General features: G+C 41.1%; 1 pseudogene; it reads left to right on the top strand.

Moving 5' to 3' along the window:
- The first annotated feature begins 1,193 nt into the window (after nt 1-1,193).
- On the top strand, nt 1,194-7,633 carry LOC144249292 (COMM domain-containing protein 2 pseudogene; annotated as a pseudogene).
- The last annotated feature ends 7,814 nt before the right edge of the window (nt 7,634-15,447 follow it).

The following is a 15,447-nucleotide window of genomic DNA, read 5'->3' as shown; positions in this document are numbered from 1 at the left end:
TCAATGGTTGAGTGTCCCTTAGTTCAATTTCCATTACCCCCCCCAAAAAAAGGTCCTTTTGTTTGAAATGTTTTGACTTATAAATCACTTTACATACTTTTTCTACCTGGACTATCAACCAGTGAAAACATATATGTCATTAGAATGGAACAATAATGTATTTTAGTTCTTTTTGAGAGTAAGAAAGGTTGATCTTAACCAGGTGATGGTGAAGTGTACTGAAAATTTATTAGGTCAGGTACTGTTCTAAGCACTTTTCATCTCAACAAACTCAAAGAACTCCTAGTTGATCTACATAAGAGTTGACCCTTTCTCATTTTGTGATTACAAGAAGAGTTCGTGGTGCTATTTAGTCCACAGCCAGCACAGATGGTGTGAACAGTTTGGTCACGTGGGAAAATCCTCAGGGAGTTTAAATTAAAGATACAGACACCATTTTATCTTTAAACCAGCTCTGGGATGGCTCCTTGAACCCTCAGCCTCAAGCTCCCCAGGGGGGCAGTGAGGTTTTACTGAAGGGGGGGGAGAGAGAGAGAGAGAGAGAGAGAGAGAGAGAGAGAGAGAGAGAGAACACACTGGGGAGAGGGCTTTTATTGGGAAACAAAAAATTCTGGGGAAAATTTCATTCAATGAAGGTCAAGGGGGGGCAATGTAGCAAGGTCAGGCGCAATGATTGGATCTTTGGGTCAGTGGTGAGACACGCCTCCACATGGAAAAGCTCTCAAACCCAAGAAGGGTGGGGAGAGCTCTGCCACATTAAAAGTGTCTGAGCACCTCACACCTAGCCAGGGAGTAAACTCAGTCAGTTCAAGGATGGACTCCCACAGTGCTGCATTTTGAAGGAAAGGGAAACAAATATATATAATGACTCCTCTCTAGGGAGCAGAGTAGCTCAGCAGCTCAGCAGCTTGGGGGTCACCCAGTTCCAGGAATGGGGGGTGGTCCAGAAAACTTACCCAGTTCCAGAACTGCAGGGTTCTGGGAGATCACTTCATTGTAGGGTCTAGGATTCTTATCCAGTTCCAGGACTGCAGAATCTTGGGAGGCCTGCTGCCCTCAGCAGAACAGACAGCCAAACTAAAGGTTGAGTGAATTTCCTAGGATACCAAATAAAACAGCCAGGACAACTCCTCTGCATCAAGCTCCCCAAATGGGAGAGCAAGGAATGTCACGAGGGGCTGGTGAGAGTGAGCATGTCCAAGAGTGGACTTTTACTTGGAGACCCTCATTCTTTAGAAAATTTCATCCAAAAAAGGTCAAGAGGGGCAGGGTTACAAGGACAGGTAAGGTAATTCGACCCCTGGGGTTATAGGAAGGCACGCCTAAGCATGAAGACACATTCTGCTACTTCCAGGATCAGGGCAGCAATCTAGGGCCACTTTGAATGTGGCAAGATCACTGGAAGTGACTGACAGAGCTGCAACCAATCAGGGAAGAAAAATGCTGGTCACTCAGAGCAACAGCCCCCCACAGAGGCCTATCCAGTTCTAGGACTGGAAGGTCTAGGAAGCTCACACAGTTCCAGCATTGCAGGGTCCTGGCTCTTACCCAGAGTTGTAGGGTTTTCTGACCTGTAGGGTGAGGATGCAGCTTAGCCAATGCTCTGTTTTCTGAATCCATGGCACTACATTCATCTCAGCCCTTGTAAGTCTGGCTGCTCAGCTAGGTCCCAAGAAGTGATGTGAAACTTCAGTCAGATGTGGGTTATGACTGCTGTGGGCACTCAGATGCCTCTTCCAGGAGGCAGCATACAGTCCCAGCCCAGGCTCTGAGGGGAAGGGTGCACCAGAGCCTGGGAGCACTGATGTGTGGCTTCACTGCAGCCTGGCCCCATGGGGTAGGCTGTGACAGGGGCTGAGCTCAGGAGTGGCAGGCCACCAAGTGTGGGTCGTTTAGCAGTGCCTAAGTCTCAGGGAAGCTGGGGTGCCATGGCTGTTTGTCACCTAAGCAAGACACAATCCAGCAGTATTTCCAGTCCCCAGGTGCCATCGTCTAATAGTTGTGCTGGCCACAAGAGTCGGGTACACAGTCACCTCCTTTTCTTCTACCAGCTCAGATATGTGGACTCCAGGCAGTCCCCTCAGGGGATCTGAGTGGCCTGAGAATACAAGAGTCCTAGTAGTGAGTATGGAAGTTGTCTAAGGTTTGGGTGGAAGCTGCTGGGGTCCCCTTGCTTGATTAGTCCACACAGGGAGGAGGCTCCCTTGTTCTGAGCTGCTCCTGGCTGTTGATGGTGTGTCAGACATTAAGAGTGTCCTATACTCTGTGTGAACATCCCAGGTTCCCATGCTCTATCTGGCTTCTGCTGATCCTTAGATGTGCTCTGAGGCTCTCTTCACATACCCTCACCAAAATGCATTGCTTATTTTGGGAGTTGTCTTTGTGGGAGGAAGGATGGCAGTAGGGCTTCTAGTCAGACTTCTTGCTAGCATCTCTCCTCCCTAGAAATTCTTACTTTAAAATCAGAATAATCATACCCAGTATCACCAAGTTTAATCAAATTTGTATTGGAGATCCTCATGAGTAAAATATAGTGAGAATAAAAGAAAGTAGAAAGAAAAATGGAATACCAAAATATAGAAAGCTTAAACTTGCATTATTTTCAAATGATGACTATTTTTTTAATATTATTTTTTAATTTTTTTAAATTTTAGATGGACCCAATATCTTTATTTTAATTTTTTAATGTGGTGCTGAGGATCGAACCCAGTACCTCCTGCATGACAGGAGAGCGCACTACCACTTGAGCCACATCCCCAACCCAAACTATTTATATTTTGAAAAAAAACAATGTAATCTCCAGAAAGATTATTGAAAATACCTATAGAAATTGTTAAGGTTCCTGAATAAAAGCTTGAGGTACAAAAGTAAAATTAAAGTTTTATATTCCAGTGGCAAATGATTAGAAATTGTGATTGAACAGGATATACTATTTACAATAGTATCAGAGACTGAAATTACCTAAATAATCAAATAATAGACTTAAGACTTCTATAGACAAATTATAAAATTTTATTAGGGGATATTCAAAAGAACATAAATATATAAAGGCATATACTACATTTGTCAATATAAGATTTAGTCTAGGTCATTTTTAAAAGAATTTTTAAGGTAGCCAGGTGCTTTGGTGCACACACGTAATGCCTGCAGCTCAGGAGGCAGAGACAGGAGGATCATGACTTGAATGCTAGCCAATGCAAAAGCAGGCACTAAACAATTCAGTGAGAGCGTGTCTCTGAAATAAAATACAAAATAGCCTGGGGATGTGGCTCCATGGTAGAGTGCCCCTAAATTCAATCCCCAGTACATCCTTCCCCCACCCAAGTATTTTGAAGGCTAAAACACCATGAAATCTAAAGAGGAACCTGGAGTGGGTCTGGCCTATCAATTAACTATTAAGCTATTATTATTATAAATTAAGCAAATGTCATTATAAAGTTGTTTTGATTAAAATAGTATAATGCTGGTGCAGACATAGAAATTACATTAAGTACAAAATTACTTTGATGTAACAGCAACCTCCTATCAATTAGACATTTCATTTTGCATGAAAACACAGAGGCTCACAAAACAACTCAGCATTCTAGAATCACAGAGTTTTTGAAGAATTTAAAAATTGCCGCAGTCTGGCTGGGCACAAATCACCAAGCCGCCACAATGCACTTGTATCTTCAAACAGGAAACTTTATTGCCCGAGTTCCACCAGCACTCCACGCACACTCCCCAGGAACTCTCTCAGCTCTCCACCTGGCTCTGCCCCCACTCTCTCAGATGGTTAGAACTCCATGGGAACTCCAAAGTAGAGGGTGCCCTAGACAGCAAGAGAAGCCCTACTGTGGGACAGTAAAGGTCTATATACAATTGAATACACAGCTTAACATAACCATCATCATCTCAATAGCTTGCTGGATTCACCTCTCAATGACTGCCTTCCAGCAAAATGCCATGTGTCATCCCGACTCGGTTGTGGCCCTCAACAAAAAATGTTCAGTAAAATACAAGAGGAAATTCATTGCAAAATTACACACTAGGGTAGTGTGCAAGAAGAATGCAGAATGGAAGCAATATACAATCTAAATGTCTGAATGTTCTATTCCTCATGACATACCCACTCCCATGCATACATTAGGCTTTCTTGGTAACAGTGTAATAGGTTAGTTGTGAGGACGAGACTGAAGTAACCAAGGCTTCTCAGCAGAGGGACTTTTCCAAGAGCCATGCACTCTTGCTCTTTTGGGAGATGCAGCGGGCAACGCTATTGGTCAAAGCCACAATTCTCTCGTTTTCTTAATTTTTAATTTTTTTTAATTAGTTATACATGACAATAGAATGCACCTATATACTTTGATATATCATATGTAGATGGGATATAATTTCTCTTTTTCTGAGTGTACATATTTTAGAATCACATTGGTCATACAGTCACATATATATAAAGTAATAATGTCTGCTTCATTCTACTATCTTTCTTATTGTTAGACCAGAACAAAACAGCAGCCCCACCTATCCTACAGCCCAGCTTTATAGCCCAGAAAGTTACAAAAAAGGGGGGTTACAGATAACAGAACTCTGACAAGCATCACACTAATGGTAGTTTACATTTTTTTTTTTTTTTTGCTGGCCCCAACATCAGAATTTATGAGGACCATTAGAGCCTCAGAGAGGGTCGTTGTCTGGCCAGGGAAGGCCAACATTTATGAGGTGTCACTAAAGTTTCAGAGAGGGCTGCTATCTGGTCAGAGAGCCAGGCATGGGTGAGTTCAAGGCACAGGCAGACATTCCAAGCAGGTTCAGAATTTGCAGTAATTTATAGTAAAGCTGAAATTAGCTTTTCATGGCTTTGTGGCAAGATGGCTCCAAATTTTAATAAAAGATCAGGTTGGGTCTATCATTATCCCCATATCCTCTGCCTTCCCCCTCCTTTCACTTCCCTCTACCTAAGGTAATGCTATTTTTTAATACACATATATACCACAATTTTTGTATTTCTGTTTGTATATAAAGTATGTTGACACCGAATTCAAGTCTTAATAAATAAAATTTTACCATCCTTGCTAATCCCCTGCCCCCTCCCTTTCTCTCCCACCCCTCTACTCTATTTATCCCATTCTCTCTCTCCCAACCCCACCAAGAGTCAACTTTCTTATATCAGAAAAAACATTCAGTATTTGTTTTGGAGGGATTGACTAACTTCACTTAGTATTATCTTCTCCAGCGCCATCCATTTACATGCATATGCCATGGTATTGTTCTTTTTTAATGCTGAGTAAAATTCCTTTGTGTATATATGCCACATTTTTTTTATCCATTAATCCACTGAAGGACATCAGGTTCACTCACTTCTATTTCATTCTTCTATCTTTCCTATCCCCACATCCCTGCCTTCCCCTCCTTTAGCTATTGTGAATTGTGCTGCTACAAACATTGATGTGGTTGTGTCTCTGTAGTATGCTGTTTTTAAGTCCTTTGGATATAGTCCAAGGAGAGAAATAGCTGGGTCAAATGGTGGTTCCATACCTCCATACTGTTTTCTGTATTGGCTGCACCAATTTGCAGTCCCACCAGCAATGTATGAGTGTACCTTTTTCCCACATCCTCACCAACACTTATTGTTGTTTGTCTTCATAATAGCTGCCATTCTGACTGGAGTGAGATGATATCTTAGAGTGGTTTTGATTTGCATTTCTCTGATTGCTAGAGATGATGAGCATTTTTTCTTATATTTATTGATTGATTGTATATCCTCTTCTGAGAAGTGTCTGTTCAGGTCTTTAGCCCATTTGTTGATTGGGTTATTTGTTTTTTCTGTGTTTAGCTTTTTGAGTTCTTTATGTACCCTAGAGATTAGAGCACTATCTGATATGTGAGGTGTAAAGATTTGCTCCCAGGATGTAGGCTCTCTGTTCACCTCACAGATTGTTTTTTTTTTTTTTTTCTGTAAAGAAACTTTTTAGTTTGATTCCATCCCATTTCTTGATTCTTGGTTTTAATTCTTGTACAGTAAGAGTCTTGTACAGTAAGGAAGTTGGGGTCTAATCCCACATGGTGAAGATTAAGGCCTATTTTTTCTTCTATTAGACACAGAGTCTCTCACAACTCTCTTTACAATACTGAGTAAGTGGCAATTATTTTACTTGGGTAGACTTTTCATAGGGTCAGAATAGATGTCATGAAAGAAAGAGGGCTGTCCATCGATAGGGGACAGGTCTCTGCTTCATGGCTACTTAGTGTTGAGAGGGTTCTATAAGCAGTGTTCTGATACTACTACATTTAAAAAAATTATGTCCAACATATATTCTTCCCAATGAAAGCTCTATCACACAGGTTACTATTATTACCCTTCTATACACGTGGATGTCTTATGATCATATTTTTTATTTTTACTCTGTAGTGGAAAGAAACATTCTCAACCGATGTAGCAAAAATAATTTATCAATAGAATAAAAACACAAGTTTATCAACACATTCTTAAGAATCCCAGAAGCAGAACTGTCCACATGGATAACTTGGATTCATGATGGAGATGGCATCATAGAGAAGTAGGAAAAGAGATAATTAGTTAACAAATGGGACTGGAGAATTGACATTCCACAAATAAAATACACACTTGCATTCCCACATCATACCATATGCATTGTCAACTCTAGATATATTAACCATGTTAATATTTTAAAAGGAAATTTTAAAATGATTAGTGGAATATATTGCGGATAGCTTTTAAAACTTGATCTTACAAAATATTTCCTAAGAATGCACGCATGAAAACAAATGATCACATGAGAAAAGATTAGTAATTTGAGCACATAAAATTAAAAAACATCTGGGGCTGGGGCTGGAGCTCAGTGGTGGAGTGCTTGTCTACCATGTGCAAGGTGCTGGGTTTGATTCTCAGCACCACATAAAAATAAATAAATAAAATAAAAGTATTGTGTCCAACTATAACTAAAAGATATTTTTTTAAAAAAATTAAAGACATCTTATGTCCAAAGATATCTTAAACAGGAAGACCAGGGTGCTGCTGGGTGAAAAAGGGTGCCCAGCGAAGATGCTGCTGAACTTTGTAGGAAGAGCATAAGGAACACCTGGCCTTCCTGCCGAAGTGGTGGTGGAGTTTGGGTGGATTGGGTGGAGTTCCTGAGGTGAGGGACCATCCCCAAGGTCTACGAAGATGCCACCAGGAAGCTCAATGTGAGCAGCAACATTGTCCAGCATGGTGTGGAAGGGTTGACCTACCTGCTCACCAAGAGCTCCAAGCACATGGATTTCTGAAATGGATTTCCAAGACTCTGTTTTTGTTTTGGGATTCTCTGAATAACTGAACAAATTATTGCTTAAGCTTTACCTGGACAACAGAAAAGAGATCAGGACTATTCTGGGTGAATTGGCACCCACCCTTCCCAGTTACCACAGCCTTGAGTGACGACTAGGTGTACAGCTTGCAAGCAGAAGTCTCAGGCTACAGATTAAGCCAGCAGTGACTATAAAACTACACCTAAATCAGAATGGAGACCATAACACCAAAGTTCTGCAGACAGACTCATCCACGCTCCTTCATTTAGTTCAGCAACTGTAACAATCTTTGGAGGAGATGAAAACAAACCACTGTAGGAGAGTAATTCACAACATCAAGTAGTACCAAGTGTTAAGGTCCTAATGCCTTTGACCCATTTGTGAATGGATGACATTCAGGAATTACTTTTCAGAATTAATTTTTATTAATTGGTGTTGATAAATGCATCTAGATTCCATGAAATTTCTTTTCCTATTCCAGGATATTGAGGTCATGATCAGAAGCTAAAGTCAAGTTCCTTTTCTGGTGCTAAATGTGGTCAGCTTCTTGGCAGATTAAAATGTAATATTGAATTTTAAATGTGTAAATAGGATTGAATCAACTAGAAATGAATCTATACTGTTCATATCTTCTGAATATATGAGTAATACCCTGTTTTTGATACATTTTTTCTGCCTAACTAGTATTTTCTTCCTTATTGATCAATTTTGAGAATAAAATTTACAGCTAATTCCTTTCCTATTGAGAGTATTTCAAAATAGTACAATATTTCTGACTTTTAAAAGCATCTCATGATGTTACTAGCTACAGACTAATGTAAAGTGAGTATGAGTTTTTTTAAATTATATGCCCATATTGTTATAGGAAGTTCTTGCATTTTTCTTTGAATGTAAAGATAAGTAGCCTTTACCACATTGCTGAAGTTTGACTTATGGTTCATTGACTTAAGTAGTACTCAATTTTGTGTGATTGTTAATAATATTTTCACAAGGATTAATTTTTTCCATATACCCAAAGCAACTAAGAGACACATTGTCATTTACATTTATAAATAATGCATACAAGAATAATGTAATCAATGCTTGATTATCTGGGGGAAGAAAGATGTCTTAAACTAAAAATGTTTAGAAATTTAAGAATATATTTTCAATATAACTGATAGTTTCAATATAACTAACACACTTGAAAATTAAAAATATGTAAATATAACCTACAAATTGGTAAGAAAATATAATTAATCTAGTTAAAAATGACCAAAATATATGACCAGAAATTTTACAAAGGAATACAAATGACTATCAAACACAGAAAAGGAATGTAACATTATCAATTGCAATAAATACAGACCTCATAATGAAATACCTTCTGGAAGTTTTATTGCCAACAACTAAGAGACCATGAGAAAGTGCCTGGACACCTTCAAGGGGACTAGGCCAAGGACATCTCACATGTAATCGACACTGTGGCAACTGACGCTGCTTCTAGGAAGAGAGCTGGGTGTGACCCCTGGACTGACCTCTCATATGCCCTGTGACCAGCAGCCACATTCCCAGAACATATACTACAGAGAGTCCCACACAAAGGAGGCCTGTGCCTAAAGCTCATAGCAATGAGGTTCTGAGCAGCAAAAACCTGAAGACCTCTCAAAAGTGCATAAGCAAGAGAGTGAGCAAGGCAACCTGGTACATCCACAGGCTGGCTCCAGTCAAAACCAGTGAGCACAGTGGGTGAGTTTAAGGACCACCACTCTTTGATGGCTATTTTTATGTGTCCAGCTGGCAAGGTTATGGTCCCAGGTTGTTTGATTAAGCATCAGTCTAGATGTGGAAAAATACTTCTTAGCTGTGATTAACATTGACTTTGAGTAACATAGGCTACCCTTTATAGTGTAGGTGGGCCTCATCTAATCATTTGACAGTCTTAAGAGCAAGAACTGAGGTTCCTAAAGCAGAAAGGATTCTTCTCAAGGCTGCAACATAGAAGACTCATCTGAGTTTCCAAGCTGCTAACTTATGGAATTCACTTGAGACTGCAGCATCTACTTTTTTCTAAATTTCCAGCCTGCTGACAAGTGCCATGGATTTCAGATTGTCTGCTCCCATAATATGAAACAACACATCAAAACTAATCTCTCTCCCATTCTCTCTCTCCTTATCTCTTCCCAGACTACACAGAATGCAGATACATTCAACAGAATATTTTTGTTAAAGGATCACTAAAATGTTATACATTTATATGCATTTGTACACACACACAAACACATACACATACACATATAATGTCAGGAATGCTAACAGCTGCAATAAAACTTCAAAAAAAGCGAGAGAATAAGGACTCCTAAAGGTGGAAAGAGGCAGGGGAAAGCGTATACTTCCATGAAAGTTGTTACACTTGAATTTTCAAGGTAGGTTTATGAGAAATAACTAAAAACTTAATAAAAGCAGGCCAGTATTGACAATGTAAGTGTGTTATCAATGTGAGTTATGGGCAATTGAATCTTTGGCATCTGATATCTTTTGAAACATAGGAAAATTAGTAATCAATGTTTCAATGATGTGCATGGATTTCTGGTGGCAGTGGATGGAGGTGGAAGAGGAAAACAAAGGCCACATGCTGAGGAGAGGCACTTTCCCACACCTGTGCTCATTTTTCAGTCATCTGACCAGAGAACAGAACTGTGGAATCTTGGCTGTCCCTGGAGTCACCTGGGAAGTTCTTCGTGCCTGGATCTCACCCCCAGACATCCCCATTTATTGGCCTTAGAACGAGTTTAGGAAAGGACATATCTGAAGGCTCACCAAGGGGTTCTCGTTGCAGGTCTGGGACTCCCTGCAAGACAGGATGCTCTCAGGCTGCAGGTGTCTGAGCCTGATTTAAATTTAGTTTCAAGCAAGTGAAGAGCACAACCATATCTGCTTTGTACAAAGAGTACAGGGCAGAGGGTAGAGGACAGATGAGCAAGAGGATAGGCTGGCAGTTGGATGCCCATCTTGGTGGCTTTGGAGAAAGGTGAGGCCTTTGGAAGCAAATGTGCTGACTGTGCGGTGTGGAGGCCAAGAGGGAAAGATGCTCAGGGGTGTCTGGTGGGACTCAGGATTTCAAGCTTGTGATTAGGTAGTTTGTGATAAGTAGTGATGGTGAGCAGATTGGAACCCCTGGCCCTTTGATGTGCCAGCTTTGCAGCGCCTGGGAACCCATTGCTGCAGAAAAATATTTGTTAATCATTGGATGGCTTGAGAGAAGGTTAAAAGCAATGAGGGCATGGTGACATATTCTTGTAATCCCATCAGATCAGGAGGTTGAGGCAGAAGGATCCTGAGTTCAAAGCCAGCCTCAGCGAAAGTGAGATGCTAAGCAACTGAGTGAGACCCTGTCTCTAAATAAAATACAAAAAAGGGCTGGGATGTGGCTTAGTAGTTGACTGACCCTGAGATCAATCCCTGGTATACATACTCCAAAAAAATTTTTTTTTAAATAAAAGCAATGGGTGATCTGTGCATTTTCTCCCAGAGGGCTGTTCAGAAAAATTTGCTTTTCATTCTTTGGTTCCTTGTGCCATGTCTGTTGGTGGCACAGCTTTTCTAGAGAGCAGGATTGATGGTTACTATGAAACCCAAAGACTTCTCATGAGTTGTTCCACGGGGCCAGTTGCACTCACCTCTGTCTTCAGGTTTCCAAAATGCTGGTGTAGTCCCATGAACATCTTCTTGGTTTTATTTTATCTGTTTTTAAACACAAAGTGAGGATCTATTGAATTGTCACCTAACGTCATTAGCAAATAACATTTTTCCCCTTAGTTCACAGTGTCACAGCAAACCATTTAAATGGTATTCATGAGCAGAGTAATTTTAATATTAATAAACCTAATGATGATTTAAAAGCAAATTAAAAATTTAATCTTTCGTTAATTCATGACATAGTTATAGAAAGCCTAGTTATTATGACTTCAATAAAAGGTCTTTTGGAGATTATCACATTTTATTTGAAAAGAAACTGAAGGCAAAATTTCTAAATCTAACTTGCAGTTCAAATCTTCCAATTTCTCCTCCTTTTCTGGAGGCAGGATGAGGCTTAAAGACTTCCTTTCACTCTTTTCTGCTTTCTTAGTATGGACTTCCCATCTCCTCCTGGCTGATGATTTATTTGAGTTTCTTAGGATGGAGGAGGAATAATCCAGGGGATAGGAAACAACCTTCAAGAGCTGCAGCTTGACTAGACAGCGCATGGACAGGTACCCGGTTGAAGGGCTGCAAGTGCTGGGTCCAGGCTTCCCGCAGCCCCCAGGCACAAATGTTTGCCAAATTAAGCTCAGAAATACATCAGGATTTTTTAAGGGAGTTGGGAGTAGAGGAAAAGCATCTCTGGTTTGTGAGATCACATGAGGAGAAGATGGTTGCCTGGGCCGCTGCTCTGTCAGGTCACTGGCTCTGGAATAGAGCTCAGAACAGAAAAGGTCAGAGCCCAGTCAGAGGTTGCCTGCCTCTCGCCTCCCTGTAACTGTGCTTTGGCAGCCTGCACCTTCTGATGGACTCAGCACCAGTATCTGCAGCTGCTCAGTCTGCCAGAAGAGCTGTGTGAAGACAGGCATATCAGGAGGTGTCAGGAGTAGTAGGGATGAGAGCCTGGGCCTGGCTCTAGCACAGGAGTGAGTCTGAGTCGCACCAGGTTGTAGTGACGGCTGCATGGCAGCCTGGCAAAATTCAACTGTCCTGACCTCTGAAGGTAAGGATGAGCTCACATTGTTTTTGGGACCATGCTGCATACCACTTTTAAATATGTTTATAAGGAACTGGCTTCAGAGATATCACCAGGCACTGCTCACAGAGTTCGGTGAGAGGCCAGAGGTAAGACAGGTTTCCAGAAGGTAAGACAGAAATATCCAATAAGATCCAACCCCTCACACAGTATCCTCCTCACCCTCTCTCTTGTACAATAAAAGGTGTGAAGGTCGTTACACCTCTCAGCACTGGGCTGGGGACACAGGGATGACTCTGTACCCTGCTTCAATTCTGGCTGATGGCATTACTATAACAGTGCATGTCTGAAATGTTAGAGGGGCATTTATGATCATTAGAAATAATCAAGTCCAGAGCAAGGAAAAAAGTTTAAGAGAATATTCAATAATTTATATCTAAATGACTTTGGGACCTTAAGATAGAATATCCAGGTGGTTCTTAAAGGACTCATAAATACTCAATTTAAAGGGGAAATATTAACATGGAGGTTTATGATCAGAGCATTGAAATTACATTGATCATGTCTACTCTGGCTCTAAAAATAAAAACGGAATAATAATCCAGCTATCTAAGTGAGAAGGCTGCAAGCCATGTCTTGCATGGTAAAGCAACATCTGACATTGTCACAGATCAGGGACCCTGCTCCAGGAGACCTTCCTGGAAATGCCCCCAAGGACACTCAATGGACCCAGCTTCTAGCCCCTACTTGGCCTGTCAGGGGGGAGTGTGCCCATCATTTGCTGTTAGATTTTGTTTCTTTGAGGCAGAGAGGACACATATCAGAGTGAGAGATGTTGATGGAGGCAGCTTCTCAGGAAGAGATCTGCCCATGAGCTGGAATGGGACCTTCCAAAGTTCTGGTTGTCCTGGGACAGGCATGGAGAATGCAAAACAAGAGGTTATCTGAGGGTCTTTGGTGAGGGTTTACAGGATAGAGGGGTGGACCATGATGAGAAACGGAGAAGTGTGAGGCCTTCCTAGGGAAGTAGAGTGCCCAGGCCTCTCCTTAGATACCTGCAGCTCCTGAGAGGGTTGAGGAATACCAAGCTGGTTCAGACACCTCCTAGAATGGAAATGACAGAAAAACTCACAATTCCTGCCCTACCTACCCTAGGATCTGTTGGAAAAATGCAGTAAGATCATCCTAAAAATAGATGAATTCTAGACAGGGCAGAGGGGTGGGAGGGAAAGGGAAGGGGCAAGGGTTAGCAAGGATGGTGGAATGTGATGGACATCATTATCCAAAGTACATGTATGAAGACATGAATTGGTGTAAACAAGCTTTATATACAACCAGAGATATGAAAAATAATGCTGTACACATATAATAAGAATTGTAATGCATTCTGCTGTCATTTATTTTTTAAAAAGTCAATAAAAATAAATTTTAAAAATGAGAAGCTAAAAAAAGAGATTAATAAAATAAAATAAAATAATTATAATAATTTCTCTGAAAAAAAAAGATCATCCTGGAGACTAAAAATTGCAGTCCAAATGCAAGTTCCACAAAACACACATGAACATTGATTAATTATTTCCTGAATGGACAAAGCCAACAAATGGGTGGTGGTGCAGAGGAGAGAAAAATCACTTCCCAGCAACTAAAAAGAATTAATCACTGCCTCTCCTAAGACATTCACTGGCCATATTGGGTGGATTGGTACATTAGTTATGAATACAGACCTGGGGCTCTCACTTGACTTCACACTCAGCTTTCTTACTCTCTATACCTCAGTTTCCTCATCTACAAAATAAGGCAATTGTGATATTTCCTATTGAATATTTTCTGTCATGATCAGAGGATGTAAAATACTCCATAAAAGAAAGACTGAGAGGAAAAACAGGGCTAGAAAAAGAATCTGGGGATGGGGTTATTGTTTTAGACTTGGCATCTGAGGTCAGGAGACTGAACAATGCCTCAGGGAAAGATCTACACTGGGAGCTCAAGAATTGAGCCCCAAGGCAAACTGACTTAGGAGGTTAGGAAAACAGCAAAGAAGTTGCCTTTTACCTAAGATTGCACAGCCATTTGGGGTGGAAAGAAGCAGGACAAGAGTGTCATTCTGAGCTCTTGAATGAGCTAAGAGATCTTAAAACTGCTAATGTTATGCCAGATTCATGGGACCCCAATAGACCTCCAGCGGCCGAATCCAATGAAATCACTCAAGTCTTTATTGCAAGCTCAAGCCTGGACTCACAACCATTCCCAATGCAGGAGTGAGTCCCGGTCCTTTGTTCAGTGAGATTTTATAGGTTTTGGGGGGATACTGTATGCATCACAACATCACACAGCAAATCATTTCATACCACGGGAAAGTCAAACAACAACTCTCAACATTGATTAGCACATTCAATGGCGGGAACAAGTTGGTAGGGGTGATTGGTTAATACAAAAGGGGGATTTGTTTGAACTGATTGGTTTAGGCCATGAGGGGGTATACGTGCTATACTACATGGTTTTCCAACATGTTATCAACCACCATAAACTACTTGGGGGTCATCTGGCATTCCAGGTATTTTCCCTGTTTCATGCTGATTGAAGTTTGTTAGGGGGGTTGCTATGGGTCCTCACCTAGCCTAACTGAGTCAGGAACACCTGGTGCCAAAGACCTCTCCTGTTATTTACAGACAAAAAACTCAGCAAGGTGGGTATGTGCTTAGGAGTGTTCTGTGGGTTTTTCCAAAGACAAGGGTCACGCCCTCTTCCTTAGGACAGGCCTTGAAGTAGAAGCTGCTGTTATTTATTTTTAAAAATGGAGTTACATTAGTTTCTCACTAAGAGGGGGTCAGGGTCTTGACTCCTCCTTTGTGGTCTTAACACTATCCAATTAATGCCATTCATGGGTTCGATCACATGAGGCCAAGAATTTCCAATGGATTTCACAGCAATGTGGAGGTCATTGTTGACTTCAGAGGGCACTTTGAAAGGGAGGTGTGTTAAGAGGTTAACAGGAAAGTTGTGGAAGTTAAATCGAACAGTTTATTTGAACAAATAATATTCCTGAATATTCCTGAAGCAGGCAGTTCTCAGAACCAGGAGAAGGCTGGAGAGCTCTGCTCTGTAGATGGTGGGCATTTCCAGATCAAGCTGGGAAGTTGAGTACAGACAGAGCTCCCCTGTTGAGAGCCAGGAGTTTGCCTTGCCTGGTCATGCATGGTCTGGTGCTAGGCAGCTTGTGTTTGGCTGAAGCTCAGCTATGTGTGATTGGCTGAGACTTAGCTGCTTCCTTATACTACTGAGTTTAGTTTCCAGTTTGTTTTTGAACTACATTGGGTGGCTATTTGTTATACAGGAATTCAAAGCATAACCACAGTCTCTGATCAGGTCTCCTATTCATTTAACATGACAGATGGGGGCAACAGCTTCACTGAGGAGCATTCCAGATAGAGCTCAGAGAGACAGTCTACAGGTAGAAGAAG

The sequence above is a fragment of the Urocitellus parryii genome, chromosome 11, assembly GCF_045843805.1.
Source record: "Urocitellus parryii isolate mUroPar1 chromosome 11, mUroPar1.hap1, whole genome shotgun sequence".
Lineage (NCBI taxonomy): Eukaryota > Metazoa > Chordata > Mammalia > Rodentia > Sciuridae > Urocitellus > Urocitellus parryii.
This window is presented reverse-complemented; position numbering and strand designations above follow the sequence as displayed.